Source organism: Ylistrum balloti, unplaced genomic scaffold, assembly GCF_031769215.1.
Source record: "Ylistrum balloti isolate Yb309-2 unplaced genomic scaffold, AGI_CSIRO_Ybal_v1 Utg371296, whole genome shotgun sequence".
NCBI classification, from domain to species: Eukaryota; Metazoa; Mollusca; class Bivalvia; order Pectinida; family Pectinidae; genus Ylistrum; species Ylistrum balloti.
In genome coordinates this window covers 86,937-102,193 of record NW_026782695.1, presented here as the reverse complement: position 1 = coordinate 102,193, position 15,257 = coordinate 86,937, and the positions used below count along the sequence as shown (strand labels likewise).

Genomic DNA, 15,257 nt, shown 5'->3' with positions numbered 1-15,257 from the left:
TCCCCACACACAGGAGGACACTCATTCCCCACACACAGGAGGAATCTCATTCCTCACACAGGAGGACACTCATTCCCCACACACAGGAGGACACTCATTCTCCACGCACAGGAGGACACTCATCCTCCATACACAGGAGGACACTCATTCCCCACACCCAGGAGGACTCTCATTCCCCACACCCAGGAGGACACTCATTCCCCACACACATATTTCAATATATTATCACCCTAGAGACAGCTTCCGAACTGCGTCTCTATAAATAATATCCTCCTGACACGTGCATGTCTGTATTTCCCAACGGACCTCGATTTCAATCGATTTCATTGCGAAACACGTTTTTTGTATTAGTATACGTCTTGCCGAGATTTCTACACGCCATGCTAAAACATTGGGGGCGTACTGGAATTGTCGCTAAATTTGTAAATCATTGATGGTTAAATATTCCCAACGATCACCACATTGAGGGCAGATACCATGAATGTAGATAGCATATCCAAATAAATGGGCTCACATCCCCAATGCATACTATGCACGACCCTTAGATGTGTTTCCTAACTCTTTTGATAGTAAATTATCCAAGGGGTCTATTCTAAAATAAAAACAGAAGGCGATTGCCTTTCCGGAATACCTGCTCATATTCTACTTTTCAACGACCTACCGAAAAAAGAAACAATTTTCCGTCATTTCAGCGTTTTGTGATTTAAGGAAGTGATATCGTTTTGTTGTTATATCGGCATGCTGTTGTTTATCCTCGGTCTGTATAGCTAAATTCAAAAGCTCAAATGACAGGACAAAATGTTACAACCTCGAAAATAATCAACTCTGTTTTACTTTGATTTTGACCTGTACAAGTGTAAATACCTACTGCGTTTCTTAAATATATAACTGTACATTTCTATTACATAAGAGTATATTTTTTTATCTTATTTCACATCCTAGTGAATGGGTCAAGCCTGCGGGTTTATATAGAATTGTGTAGATCGTGTTTATTTTCTTCGTGACATGTGAAGCGTTTTGTTCCATGTTATCTACGTCACCCAAATGGTGGCACGGTTCAGAAAATACACATGTACTTGACGCTTTTCTAAAATTATCCGATGTATTAATATTACGAAATTTATCTAAGTATGGGACTGCTGCATCTCCCCGTCTTGATTTTGACTTTTCGTTTGGTCACTTTGGATTTTCCATAGTCGCCTCCTAGGCTTCAAAATGTAGGCCCTTAGTATCACTGACGAGTCCTAGAAGGAAAAAACCAGTTGTATGATGTAGTATCACAGACGTGTCCTAGAAGGACGAAACAGCTGTATGATGTACCATCACTGACGAGTCCAAGAAGGACGAAACAGCTATATGATGTAGCATCACTGACGAGTCCAAGAAGGACAAAACAGCTGTATGATGTAGTATCACTGACGAGTCCTAGAAGGACAGAACAGCTGTATGATGCAGCATCACTGACGAGTCCAAGAAGGACGAAACAGCTGTATGATGCAGCATCACTGACGAGTCCCAGAAGGACGAAACAGCTGTATGATGTAGTATCACTGACGAGTCCTAGAAGGACGGAACAGCTGTATGATGCAGCATCACTTACGAGTCCTAGAAGGATGGAACAACTGTATGATGCAGCATCAATGACGAGTCCTAGAAGGACGAAGCAGCTGTATGATGTAGTATCACTGACGAGTCCTAGAAGGACGGAACAGCTGTATGATGCAGCATCACTGACGAGTCCTAGAAGAACGAAACTGCTGTATGATGTAGTATCACTGACGAGTCCTATAAGGGCGAAACAGCTGTATAATGCAGCATCACTAACGAGTCCTAGAAGGACGAAACAGCTGTATGATTTAGCATCACTGACGAGTCCTAGAAGGACGAAACAGCTGTATGATGTAGTATCACTGACGAGTTCAAGAAGGACAAAACAGCTGTATGATGCAGCATCACTGACGAGTCCTAGAAGGACGGAACAACTGTATGATGCAACATCACTGACGAGTCCCAGAAGGACGAAACAGCTGTATGATGTAGTATCACTGACTAGTCCAAGAAGGACAAAACAGCTGTATGATGTAGCATCACTGACGAGTCCTAGAAGGACGGAACAGCTGTATGATGCAGCATCACTGACGAGTCCAAGACGGACAAAACAGCTGTATGATGTAGCATCACTGACGAGTCCTAGAAGGACGGAACAACTGTATGATGCAGCATCACTGACGAGTCCCAGAAGGACGAAACAGCTGTATGATGTAGTATCACTGACTAGTCCAAGAAGGACAAAACAGCTGTATGATGCAGCATCACTGACGAGTCCTAGAAGGACGAAACAGCTGTATGATGTAGCATCACTGACGAGTCATAGAAGGACGGAACAGCTGTATGATGCAGCATCACTGACGAGTCCTAGAAGGACGGAACAGCTGTATGATGCAGCATCACTGACGAGTCCAAGAAGGACAAAACAGCTGTATGATACAGTTTAATTCATTGTTTGACTCTATTGTATCTCACTCTAAATTATGAAAAGGTCCTTTTCACTTGTGTGTATGTTGTACAACCCTTTTAATTTTCACGGTGCAGTGAACATTTTAATCTTCACGAAACTGTGAAGGCGTATTAAGTACATCCACATTACATGAGTTCTCTATGTATAGTGAAGTGAGACACTCCTTGGGTCGCCATTACTTTGTTCTGTAGGATATATTAAACCAAATGACACGCAGATGACATTGTTTTCAGAAAGAAACATACGAGACCCCTGTGTCTGTCTATGATTAATGAAGTAATAACGACAGTGCGGACAAAATTGATCGTTAAATTTTCGAGATAAACACCCTCTTTATCAAGACAAAAACATGACTTTAGTTACACCATATACATAGAACATAAAACACATAAAAGTTACAAACTATAATAGAGAACCATAGTGTAGTGTCTCGACAGTCCGTCCGGCCGATGGACGTTGAACGTCCTTTATAAGAAGCAAAAAGCCATTTTAAGATGGTGTTAAAAAGCGGGTCATTCACATATATCAAAAATAGATCTAAGTACGTGTGGCACTGAGTGTATATATGTGATCGCAAAGAATTGTTCAGCGTCACACATCCAGAAAAGGAGTTTCTCAGGACATATCGATCCCACTCTAAATAAGATTAGAAATAAGAAATTCTATTTTGAAGAATTTGATAAATGTATGTATGGTTCAAATAGAATATACATTTTTGATAGAGATAATCTGTTAAATGTACAAGCAATGTGTAAAAATATTTTGAGTATGGTCGAATTTGCCCAAGATTAGTCAACTGAAAAAAAAGCAAAAAAGGCGGCGCAGAAAACTTGAATTTCTGCTTCTGAGGTAACGTTCAAAATCGGCGCCAATTTTAAATTGGACCGAAAGTAGATACTTCAGAACACACTACCTCAGACTTTTACCTCAGACTTTTACCTCAGACTTTTACTACCTCGGACTTTTACCTCAGACTTTTACCTCAGACTTTTACCTCAGACTTTTACCTCAGACTTTTACCTCAGACTTTTACTACCTCAGACTTTTACCTCAGACTTTTACTACCTCAGACTTTTACCTCAGACTTTTACCTCAGACTTTTACTACCTCAGACTTTTACCTCAGACTTTTACTACCTCGGACTTTTACTACCTCAGACTTTTACCTCAGACTTTTACCTCAGACTTTTACCTCAGACTTTTACCTCAGACTTTTACCTCAGACTTTTACCTCAGACTTTTACTACCTCAGACTTTTACTACCTCAGACTTTTACTACTTTTACTCAGACTTTTACCTCAGACTTTTACCTCAGACTTTTACTCAGACTTTTACTACCTCAGACTTTTACCTCAGACTTTTACCTCATACTTTTACTACCTCGGACTTTTACTCACCCTCAGACTTTTACCTCAGACTTTTACCTCAGACTTTTACCTCAGACTTTTACCTCAGACTTTTACCTCAGACTTTTACCTCAGACTTTTACCTCAGACTTTTACCTCAGACTTTTACCTACCTCAGACTTTTACCTCACTTTTACCTCTTTTACCTCAGACTTTTACTACCTCAGACTTTTACCTCAGACTTTTACCTCAGACTTTTACCTCAGACTTTTACCTCAGACTTTTACCTCAGACTTTTACCTCAGACTTTTACTACCTCAGACTTTTACCTCAGACTTTTACTACCTCGGACTTTTACTACCTCAGACTTTTACCTCAGACTTTTACCTCAGACTTTTACCTCAGACTTTTACCTCACTTTTTTACCTCAGACTTTTACAGACTTTTACCTCAGACTTTTACTACCTCGGACTTTTACTACCTCAGACTTTTACCTCAGACTTTTACCTCAGACTTTTACCTCAGACTTTTACCTCAGACTTTTACCTCAGACTTTTACTACCTCAGACTTTTACCTCAGACTTTTACCTCAGACTTTTACTACCTCGGACTTTTACTACCTCAGACTTTTACCTCAGACTTTTACCTCAGACTTTTACCTCAGACTTTTACTACCTCAGACTTTTACCTCAGACTTTTACCTCAGACTTTTACCTCAGACTTTTACTACCTCGGACTTTTACCTCAGACTTTTACCTCAGACTTTTACCTAGACTTTTACTCAGACTTTTACCTCAGACTTTTACCTCAGACTTTTACCTCAGACTTTTACCTCAGACTTTTACCTCGGACTTTTACCTCAGACTTTTACCTCAGACTTTTACCTCAGACTTTTACTACCTCGGACTTTTACCTCAGACTTTTACCTCAGACTTTTACCTCAGACTTTTACCTCAGACTTTTACCTCAGACTTTTACCTCAGACTTTTACCTCAGACTTTTACCTCAGACTTTTACTACCTCAGACTTTTACCTCAGACTTTTACCTCAGACTTTTACCTCAGACTTTTACCTCAGACTTTTACCTCAGACTTTTACTACCTCGGACTTTTACTACCTCAGACTTTTACCTCAGACTTTTACCTCAGACTTTTACCTCAGACTTTTACCTCAGACTTTTACCTCAGACTTTTACCTCAGACTTTTACCTCAGACTTTTACCTCAGACTTTTACTACTTTTACTCAGACTTTTACTACCTCAGACTTTTTTACTACCTCAGACTTTTACCTCAGACTTTTACCTCAGACTTTTACCTCAGACTTTTACTACCTCAGACTTTTACCTCAGACTTTTACTACCTCAGACTTTTACCTCAGACTTTTACCTCAGACTTTTACCTCAGACTTTTACCTCAGACTTTTACCTCAGACTTTTACCTCAGACTTTTACCTCAGACTTTTACCTCAGACTTTTACTACCTCGGACTTTTACCTCAGACTTTTACCTCAGACTTTTACTACCTCAGACTTTTACCTCAGACTTTTACCTCAGACTTTTACTACCTCAGACTTTTACCTCAGACTTTTACCTCAGACTTTTACCTCAGACTTTTACCTCGGACTTTTACCTCAGACTTTTACCTCAGACTTTTACCTCAGACTTTTAATTTCGGGATGAATACCACTGCGCTGTTGAATGTGACTATCCTGGAAATGAACGTTATAAGTATATTCCAGGTATTGTTTGCGGTTACTATAAAATATTCTAAATAAGTTTGTACAACTAATCTGAACTGATAGAAATTTTCTTCTTTATGTCATACAACAATGTCTCCAAGCTAATTAGGCCGCCATTATTAATGGTTCATTACGTGCTAAGTTGCCCATGTATCATGTATATTGATCCTGGTTCTGTTCTGTTTCATACCATAGATCTGAATCATCTCTCGTTCATGCCAAGTGGGTAGCAGGTTTGGAGCTGGTTGATCCCGACGTTCCTTAGTGAGGCCTTGCTTGTCACCCCGACCCCTGCAGTGGTAAATTGGTACCTTCTGCACACTGTATACGTATCACGTTGAAATATCTTACTACATGCAAATCCGGGTGTTTATATATATATGGTTAAATTCAATTCATATTATTTTGTATGTGTATCTTGTATTGTTTGATTCAGTGTGGCTAGCTTTCTCCATAATATCACAACTTGCTATTCGATTTTTAGGTCATGTGACCCGAAGGGTCCTGAGATAGTCCTGACAAAGTGTTGTTATTTTTCAGGTCAGTCTGAAATCCATGATGGCCGCCATGGGCGCCATATTGAAAGAAAAATATATTTCAAACTTCTTCTCCAGTTTTTCGATATGGCAGCTAGGGAGGCCAATTTGTAACATGATTGTGCAATCATGGTTTTCCTGTGCAACACCTATTTCAAACTACAATCTGCATCACGGAAAACAGCTTCTTTGTAAGATTTCATTCAAAGTAGATAGAAAATAACAATTTTCCCTGCTGAAAGTTTTTGAAGTCAGATGACCGTTATGGCCCACTGGCCTCTTGTTATTCTTAAATTATTTACTTTCGATTCAAAGTGTATAACTTTCCGTTCTTTGAGTCTAACTCCGTATCTTTAGACTGGTTTTCAATTTTCCTTATATTTATTACTGTAACTCTATTCCGTGAGTTTAATTCTCGTTTACAATTACGCAGATTTTTTAGCCATCATGTACAGAGTGACGAGCTCACACTTGCCACACATGGTCATCAATGTTGATACTTGTTAAGCTCAGCGTTTCTTTTTTAATCATCCGTGAACAAAAACTCTGAATGATACATACAGAACAAAGAATACTAAACAAAAAAGTCTAATCACAAGTTTTGTATAAATTTACGGGCCTGCAAAAAGTGTCCATTGTAACGAAATGAAAAGTTCACCGTAACTTACAGAATCACACATACCAGCCTCTAACAAGGTAGCGTATCATTAATCCACTTACCGCTTAGTTGACGATACGTCATGTAACGACTTCGCTGTGAGAAATAAGGATAGATTCTGATAATGAAAATCCTTTTTACATTATACGCATTTGTCAAAAATCCTATTCCAAGCGGAGGACAATTCAGAACTACACTGTCGATTTTCTGCACGTTTCACCATGGACATTGATGGTAGCATGTGTTGTACAGACGATCACTGTCACGAGAATATTTGTGTGTTCAATCATTACCCAAAGGAAGCTTCTTCACGGTACAAATTATGCACTCCAATTAAACCTGGGAGGGCACGTAAGATTGACATTTCACGGCAGAAGTCAGGAACCCCAGCCTGCTTTGTCATACCGTAACGAATCGAAACGCTGATCCGGAGTCAATCTCTCCTCCTACACACAGAACTCCGGGAAAAATCGATTGGTATCATATCAGCTCATTAAAACACCTATAACATTGTATCCAGATGTTGCCAGATCTCGGAAACTGATGATATTACAAAACTGATTTAAATGTGAGACAAAACCCCGGAGGGCATTATTATGATTATCATTTACCTCTGTTGCTATGTAAATGGACATTCACTGGTCTATCGAGGCGCTCACGTACAACGTATTACCTCTGGAATCATCGTCGCGTTTCTGTCTCCCGTCGATAAACGACTGTATCTTTGAATGCATGAAATATACCAGCGGTACGACCTATGGATTTTCACATTTGGATTTCAAGGACATAACAATAGTTTTAGCTTATGTGAAAGTTAAAGTCACGTCAGTGTTTTGTGACCTGTAAATATTATCACGATCTTCAAATTCTATCGAATTGAAATAAAACTTGTTTGAATTAAAACAGGCGTCCTATCAATGACATCTTGCTCAAGGAAAATACTGATATGGTCTTCTAGTTTAATTACAATTGAAAATAAACAGTTGATATTTAAGTTATCGTTGCAAACAGTTAGGTGATCAAATCTATCTATAGTAACTGTTTATGCAGTATAAAGTATTTTCACAAATGTATCCGAACGGCTGCTTAGGAGCCAAACAGTTACCATCAATGTTAGTATGGACAATATAATACCGGGCGAAAAAATCTACTTGACCTCGATGTTTCAATTATTATAACACTCGCTTATTAGTAGTTTGTAAATTTACCGAAATCAGTCATCAGATTGAACCGTTCATGGCTGAATGTTACATGCAATGATTCGGTGGAACGAAAACAATGACACACAGACGAATGGACAACGTATCCGCCGAGTGGACAAAACCTTCCCAAACCCAAGTACCATAGTACAGTAGCAGACAAGCTGTCAAACATTTGCTCTAGATTGGGTGGACAAGCTAATCAAGACAGATATTCTGTAACCAAAATGAGTGCCAGTTATATAACAACCATTGAGATATTACGTTAGCTACATGGCCGTTCCATCTTTCCACATTCACACTGAGTAACAAATCGGGCCACACCGTGGTAGCCGTGCGTGTGTAGCGTAATTTAAACAAAAGTAAGATTGCTTACTCAACTGTGTACTCTGACAGTGAAAAGAGGGCGGTATCTAACACGTGACTGGTACTCGTGAATATAATTCAATTCTACAAATTGATTCTAAGCAATGAAAATGAACGCCGTGATTACTTGAAACCGGGTCTCTAAATAAGATTAACTTTCGCACTTTTACATCATTTACTGAGTAAGTACACACGTGAGATTTAATCTGCGGGGCACCTAAACTTGAACTCAAGACATTCCAAAAGTAATACGGCACCATTTTGGGTTTACATGGAGTACCCAAAGTCAGATTGATTCTTTTTCTGTTTCTGTTCAATTGGATGCCATGTGCCAAAAAATGTCTCCTGTGCACGAGATGGTAAGACTTGCCTGACCTCGACATGACCTTAGTGGTACTTCTTCGTCACTGGATTAATGATATTTAGTGAAACAATAAAGACATATTGCTTCATCAGATTTCTGAGCGTTTTCATATCTATCGAGAGTGAATTGGTACGGCATCGCAATGTTCTCCTTTCTTCACTCTGTCGAAATTTATTTGTTAGCGTTACAAGACCTTTCGAACATCACACACTAAGAACTATGTTCCGGCACGTGACGGATCCCCAACTTAAGATGTTTACATGTCGCAGTTGATTCGATATTTTAGTGTTTCTTATCCCAGTACCACAACGCAGTGATTTTAAAAGATGCAGGTTGAAAACGAGTATAGGTTTTCCGATTGTCACAATGATTGTATTGAGAAATATTCTATTTCCGTGTGCGACACGAAGCTGGCGTGTTGGATGTTCTTTAACCTTGCGCCTTTGCCTTGTGGTTTTGTTGAATACCTTGCCCTCATTAGGAAACGTGGCACTGCATGGTGGGTGTCGTTGATGAATCGAAAAACGCATATCCTTCTGGAACACTTGCTCTTATTCAATTGTTTTCAGAAGTCTTCATGTAAAAGATTTCTTTTGTTCTTATTTTCATTATACTTATATACTTATATTCTGCCAACATGCCGGCGTTGTTTTTGTAATGAACGTTCATTTTTTCTGTTTTGTGTAGTTATGCTTAGGGAGTTATAATGTTGAGATGATGTGGTGCACAATAACAATAAATCTAGAACACATTTAATTCTCATATCAAATCTCAAATTTTGATATCTTGTCAGTGCGACAGAAGCTAGCACACCGGAAATGGAACAAAATACGACAGAGAAAGAATCAAGCAAAGTGGCAGTCAATTTTAATTAATGGTTCTGTATCGGAGTTACATCAAATTCTTCACAGGGATGTTTACACAGCGTTCTATCGATATCTTCTGGCGAGGAAGAGTTACGATGATGCAAATCAATGTATGTAACGCACAGATGACTCGAAAAGCAATAATCAATGGTAACCAGTATGTCGCTCCTGTATATTTGATTTAGTGTTAAAATAGAATTTGATTAGCAAAAAGGCAAAACAAATGATATAGAGAGCACGCGAAAGTCTATGGCGGAAGTACGGAGTTCGTAGCCATTACTTATATGGTCCTACGACAATAAAAACCTCTCCCCCCTCTCTCTCTCTCTATATATATATCCCTCTTTCTCTCTCCCTCCACTCTCCACTCTCTTCGTCCTCCACTCTCTTTCTTTTTCTCTCTCTCTCTCCCCATCCTCCTCTCCCTCCACTCTTCATCCTCCTCTCTCTCTCTCTCTCTCTCTCTCTCTATCTCTCTCTCTCTCTCTATCTCTCTCTCTCTCTCTCTCTCTCTCTCTCTCTATCCCTCTCTCTCTCACTCACTCTCTCTCTCTCTCTCTCTCTCTATATATATATATATCTCCCTCTTTCTCTCTCCCTCCACTCTCTTCGTCCTCCACTCTCTTTCTTTTTCTCTCTCTCTCTCTCCCCATCCTCCTCTCCCTCCACTCTCCACTCTCTTCATCCTCCACACTCTCTCTCTTCCTCTCTCTCTCCCCATCCTCCTCTCCCTCCACTCTCCACTCTCTTCATCCTCCACTCTCTCTCTCTCTCTCTCTCTCTCTCTCTCTCTCTCTCTCTCTCTCTCTCTCTCTCTCTCTCTCTCTCTCTCTCTCTCTCTCTCTCTCTCTCTCTCTCTCTCTCTCTCCCTCACTCTCTCTCTCCACTCTCTTCATCCTCCACTCTCTCTCTCTCTCTCTCTCTCTCTCTCTCTCTCTCTCTCTCTCTCTCTCTCTCTCTCTCTCTCTCTCTCTCTCTCTCTCTCTCTCTCTCTCTCTCTCTCTCTCTCTCTCTCTCTCTCTCTCTCTCCCCATCCTCCTCTCCCTCCACTCTCTTCATCCTCCACTCTCTCTCTCTCTCTCTTTCTCTCTCTCCGTCTCTCTCTATATATATATCGCTCTATCCATCCTCCTCACACACAAATTTAGATCCCCCTAGCTACTATATCCCCTTTAATATATGAATGTATCTACTTGTCTATAATCCATCTGTACACTGAACATTCCAAGTATGCACAATTTACTGCATGACTGTTCACCATAAAGCTCATACGGATAATAATACAAAAATATGTAACCATTGGAATGTTAAGGAGTCCATAAACCAAACATAAGTTCATCTTTGCAAATTCTAAATATCTTTAGTAAAGGTTGTGAAAATTAATTAACTCTCAGGGTGCCGGTTTATGACGTTCGTTTTGCTAATTGGTCGACGATTGAGTTTTAGTTCATTAAGAAGAACTTTAGGCACGTGCTAATTAGACAATCCCCACCTAAATAATTATCTTTATTTTAAACAAACATCGATTCTAGAGAGAATACCTTCCTGTGGGAGCCGTGACGAAATATTTCACTCTATTTTTTAATCAGCCTTTATATCCTAAGACGAATAACTGTCTTTCGTAATTATGTTTATTTTCAATAAACAACACTGATAACTAAATAAGATTGCACGTTTATCAATGTTATTTTTATTTATGTCACTTACTAACTGCATTAGAATGTATTATGCATTTTAATTTACATTTATACACTTTTCGTTGTATTTCAGCTGATGCTGGTCCAACAGACAAATTACACTAATGATTTTGTTGATTTCAAACGTATTATATGGCTGTAACGGATGAAATGTTGTTTCTATACATATACAATGTTATTTTTACGAACAATAACTCATTACCAAACATTTATTTTGGCATGGCCGTCGAGGCGAAACGACGTTTGTATTTCCTTCCTTTCACTTGAAGAAAGTACAATGAAATTGCTTTAACAAACTATCTGAGAAATTAATCTTCGTGAAGTTGATCACTGCATATCTTGAGCAATTGTCTTAAACGCTTGACAGAAAAAATATAATTCTAACGTTCTGTCTACTCCCATATGTCTGATTTGGAAACCATTCATTCGAAAGTTTTATTTGATGATAAAAACCCGAGGTGTCGGGAGGGTGTCAATATAATCCCACATACACACTGAAACCATTTGAAACAAAGAAATGTGTAAATATGTTTGCGTTGGAAGTTGACTTCTTCGGAAAGCAACTTTTCTTGGAGAAGAGATTTATATTCATAGTCAATACTCAAACAACAACAAAGGAATATATTTCTGGAAAAAACGCTTCGACAAAGTCTGGGGGAAAATTACAATAGGAAAACTCAATATAAGGTGAAAACCCTGAGACGCGTAAACGACGGTCTTGGAGCGGAAGTGCGAAGTGACTCGGAAATACGGGACATAATGATCGATTACAGCTGACTAGAATGGTGTGTCTAGCGTCATGTCTGTAGACCTACCAATGGCTGCTGTCTGACTGTCTTTATCATTCTTATTTGATCCATTTAAAGAACATTGCAAAACGATCCATTTCTGTGTCCGAATTTTATTCTAGCTCCGAAGGACAGCCAATTTCCTGGAAGAAACTAGTTTGGTGTGATGTCTTTTCTGTAATGTCATATTTTATGGTTATGATAGCGGAAGCTGGAAAACTTGACGGCATTTCTGTGGCGTTGGTGGAGTTTTAGTGCATTAACCACAGGAATGCTTCAGATAAAAAACGATGTTGTCCAATTTCAATTCACAAGCTATTTAGTGAAGTGTAAGGCATATAAATTCTGATTTTGAAAATGGAGGGGTGGGGAGGGGTTAAGTTTGTATATTTAGGATTGTATATCAAACTGAAGAGTTTTATTTTCATTTTGCATACGAAACTGGTATCGTTTTTCTTTCAGTCAAGAGATCACTGGAAAATACGACGACGGTGCGAAGAGGAAGACGATGACGATCAAGCGGAGAATACCAGCGCATAAATAACATTTATAGGAAGCTCTTAACGTCAGTATTGACCTAGAAAAGTGGCATAGACTAATAAGGGGCACTGTTCTTCAGCAGACAAACGGAATGATAAAATCAACGAGCTGTAATAAAACAAATGTTATCGTTAGCTGTGTGTATCAGACTGTCTACCACACACAACCTTTTACATCGTATCTAGAAGAAGCCTGACAAATCCGTTTTTGTCGTAATCCCTTGGTTTGATATCGACGGAGAGACATGTGTACTATACAACAGACATTTATCATCGACCAGTGGTTGACTACCGAAATAACATATACATGTTCACATGCTATACAAAGTACAGATATCGACCTGTCGACTCCTGTTGCATGTCATTTATATGATTACTGTTTACGCGGTATTACCAATATATCGAATCAAACAGGACGTATTTTCATGGTTGTCACGGTTTATCGTTTAATCCGTATTTGTTGTTGTTGTTGTTGTTGTTGTTGTTTTTGTTGTTGTTGTTGTTGTTTTATTACATCCCCGATTGCAGCAAAAGTAGAATCTTTCGAAAATGATAAACTTTTGGCTGTTGTAAAAGATGATAATTCATTATACCTCAACAGTAGTAGCTCTTTTGAAATGGAGGCGATTTTAGACATGGCATCGGAGCAACTCTGTTAGCAATCTACCATGACGGCAAAAATCAAACCGCTCAACATTATCAGGTTGTTCATACGTATCTGGTCTAACACAAAATGGTTTTCTGTAAACCACAACGTAAAGCAATGATCCAGCATGAACGGAGAATTAACGACAAAGCGGTAAATACTCTATCATTGTTTAAAATCTAGTATAGAATGTCCCATTGAACTACTTTGTCATGAGGATGCATGTAATTGTAGAATTTTTAAAAAGTTGTGAGCACTTATTTTTCTCCTTTTGAACAAGTTTCCTCTACTACGCCCTGTGTTGATTCCAGGGATTTCTCTGACAAACCCCTGCCCTCTTTTGACTTGAGATTCTGTTGTAAGGTCTTAATTGGCTTTGCTGATTTTTGTCAGAAATTAACATAACAATCAGTTGGCATTACAATCAGTTATAAGTAAGCTGGGGTATTGTTCTCCAGAAATGGAAAATTTACAATAGGGAATTTGAATTTACCACAGCTGTCCTTGTTGATTTCGTTTTATTGGTACTCAATTTGATGCAAAAATAAAATGGTGTTACGTTTATTGAGAATTGAGGATACCAGCACAACAACAATTGCCTCTTTCGATTTCCAAACAACTTTTCTACGATAGAATTTACAAAATTGTTGACGCAAATTAAAAAAATCAAATACGTCTTTCATGGAAATTATGAATATACTAATATGTTATTATGAAATGTAATTCTCTGCTAAAGAAAATGAAGTCTAGACGCCATAGATACATTTGTATAGATCAGGAAACTTCAAAATTAATTCCTGTATTAAGTGGTAAAGGAATAAAAACATTATCTGCTTAGTTGCAAGGTTGTATTTGAAAGCTGATTTAATCAGGAAGAAAAGGGCATAGTTCCGTTATACTTTGTTTATATCATGACAGAAGCATAAAGGCTTTTATGGAGAAACCACGCGTTCGTCCCGCGGTGACATTGTCGAAGAATATTGATTTATCGATTAACATTTACGGCTGCTGGTCTAATTTTCTAAGCTATAGCAAAAAGTCGTTGTAAAAAAAGAGACTCATATTTGAGCGAAAACAACATTATTTCTTTTTTGTACTGAAAAAACTTTAATCCTACTATTTCAAAAAAAAAGCTTCATGTCCCTGATTCGGTTGAGTACAAAAGACATAAGACCCATCGACATACAAAACCCTGTTAACACTTCAGTAGTTTTAATTTTTCCTCGTTTACAGATACATTTCCGCATTGTTAAAACGTATTCGGTAAATGACAAAAAAAAAAAAAAAAAAAATCGCCGTCCAGAGCAAAATTAGTTCCAAACCTGGCGACCTGGGAGCCTAATGCGGTGATATATGTCTATAATATTTCGTGGAGGTATCAAAGTTTTGAATAAAAAGTTCTGGTTATAAATCCAACACACGCAATTCAATTGTTTTTAACCATCGGGTTATGAAACCATGAGGGTTATTTTGTTTAACATTGGGTATGATAATAAGATAAAATTTCTCATAACACAACCAGTAGAAGATTAGAGTGTGACGTTTGGATGACTGCAAGGTCACCTTCATATTATAGCACAACCAGTAGAAGATTACGGAGTGACGTTTGGATGACTGCACGGTCACCTTCATCTTATAACACAACCAGAAGAAAATTAGAGTGTGACGTTTCGATGACTACACGGTCACCTTCATCTTATAACAAAACCAGTAGAAGATTACGGAGTGACGTTTCGATGACTACACGGTCACCTTCATCTTATAACACAACCAGAAGAAGATTAGAGTGTGACGTTTCGATGACTTCACGGTCACCTTCATCAGACAAATGACCAGTGTGGAACAGCCTAACACTGACGTATGTAGTGTACGAGATGATTGAGCATGGTAAGGAATCGATCAACCTTTATTTTATTGATGTCACATTCCTGAAGTAAACACTCCGGAAAAGGTACATTTATTTATTGTCATTCCGTAAAAAGTTTAAAAAGTAATAT

At 38.5% G+C, this 15,257-nt stretch overlaps 1 long non-coding RNA gene across 1 annotated transcript in view; it reads left to right on the top strand.

Annotated features, from left to right (window-relative positions):
- Positions 1-13,085, top strand: part of LOC132561892 (uncharacterized) — a 32,636-nt gene extending 19,551 nt beyond the window's left edge. The window contains exon 2 of the long non-coding RNA XR_009554728.1: positions 12,538-13,085. This is a non-coding gene — a long non-coding RNA (uncharacterized LOC132561892). The remainder of the gene's footprint in view (positions 1-12,537) is intronic.
- Positions 13,086-15,257: the final 2,172 nt, after the last annotated feature.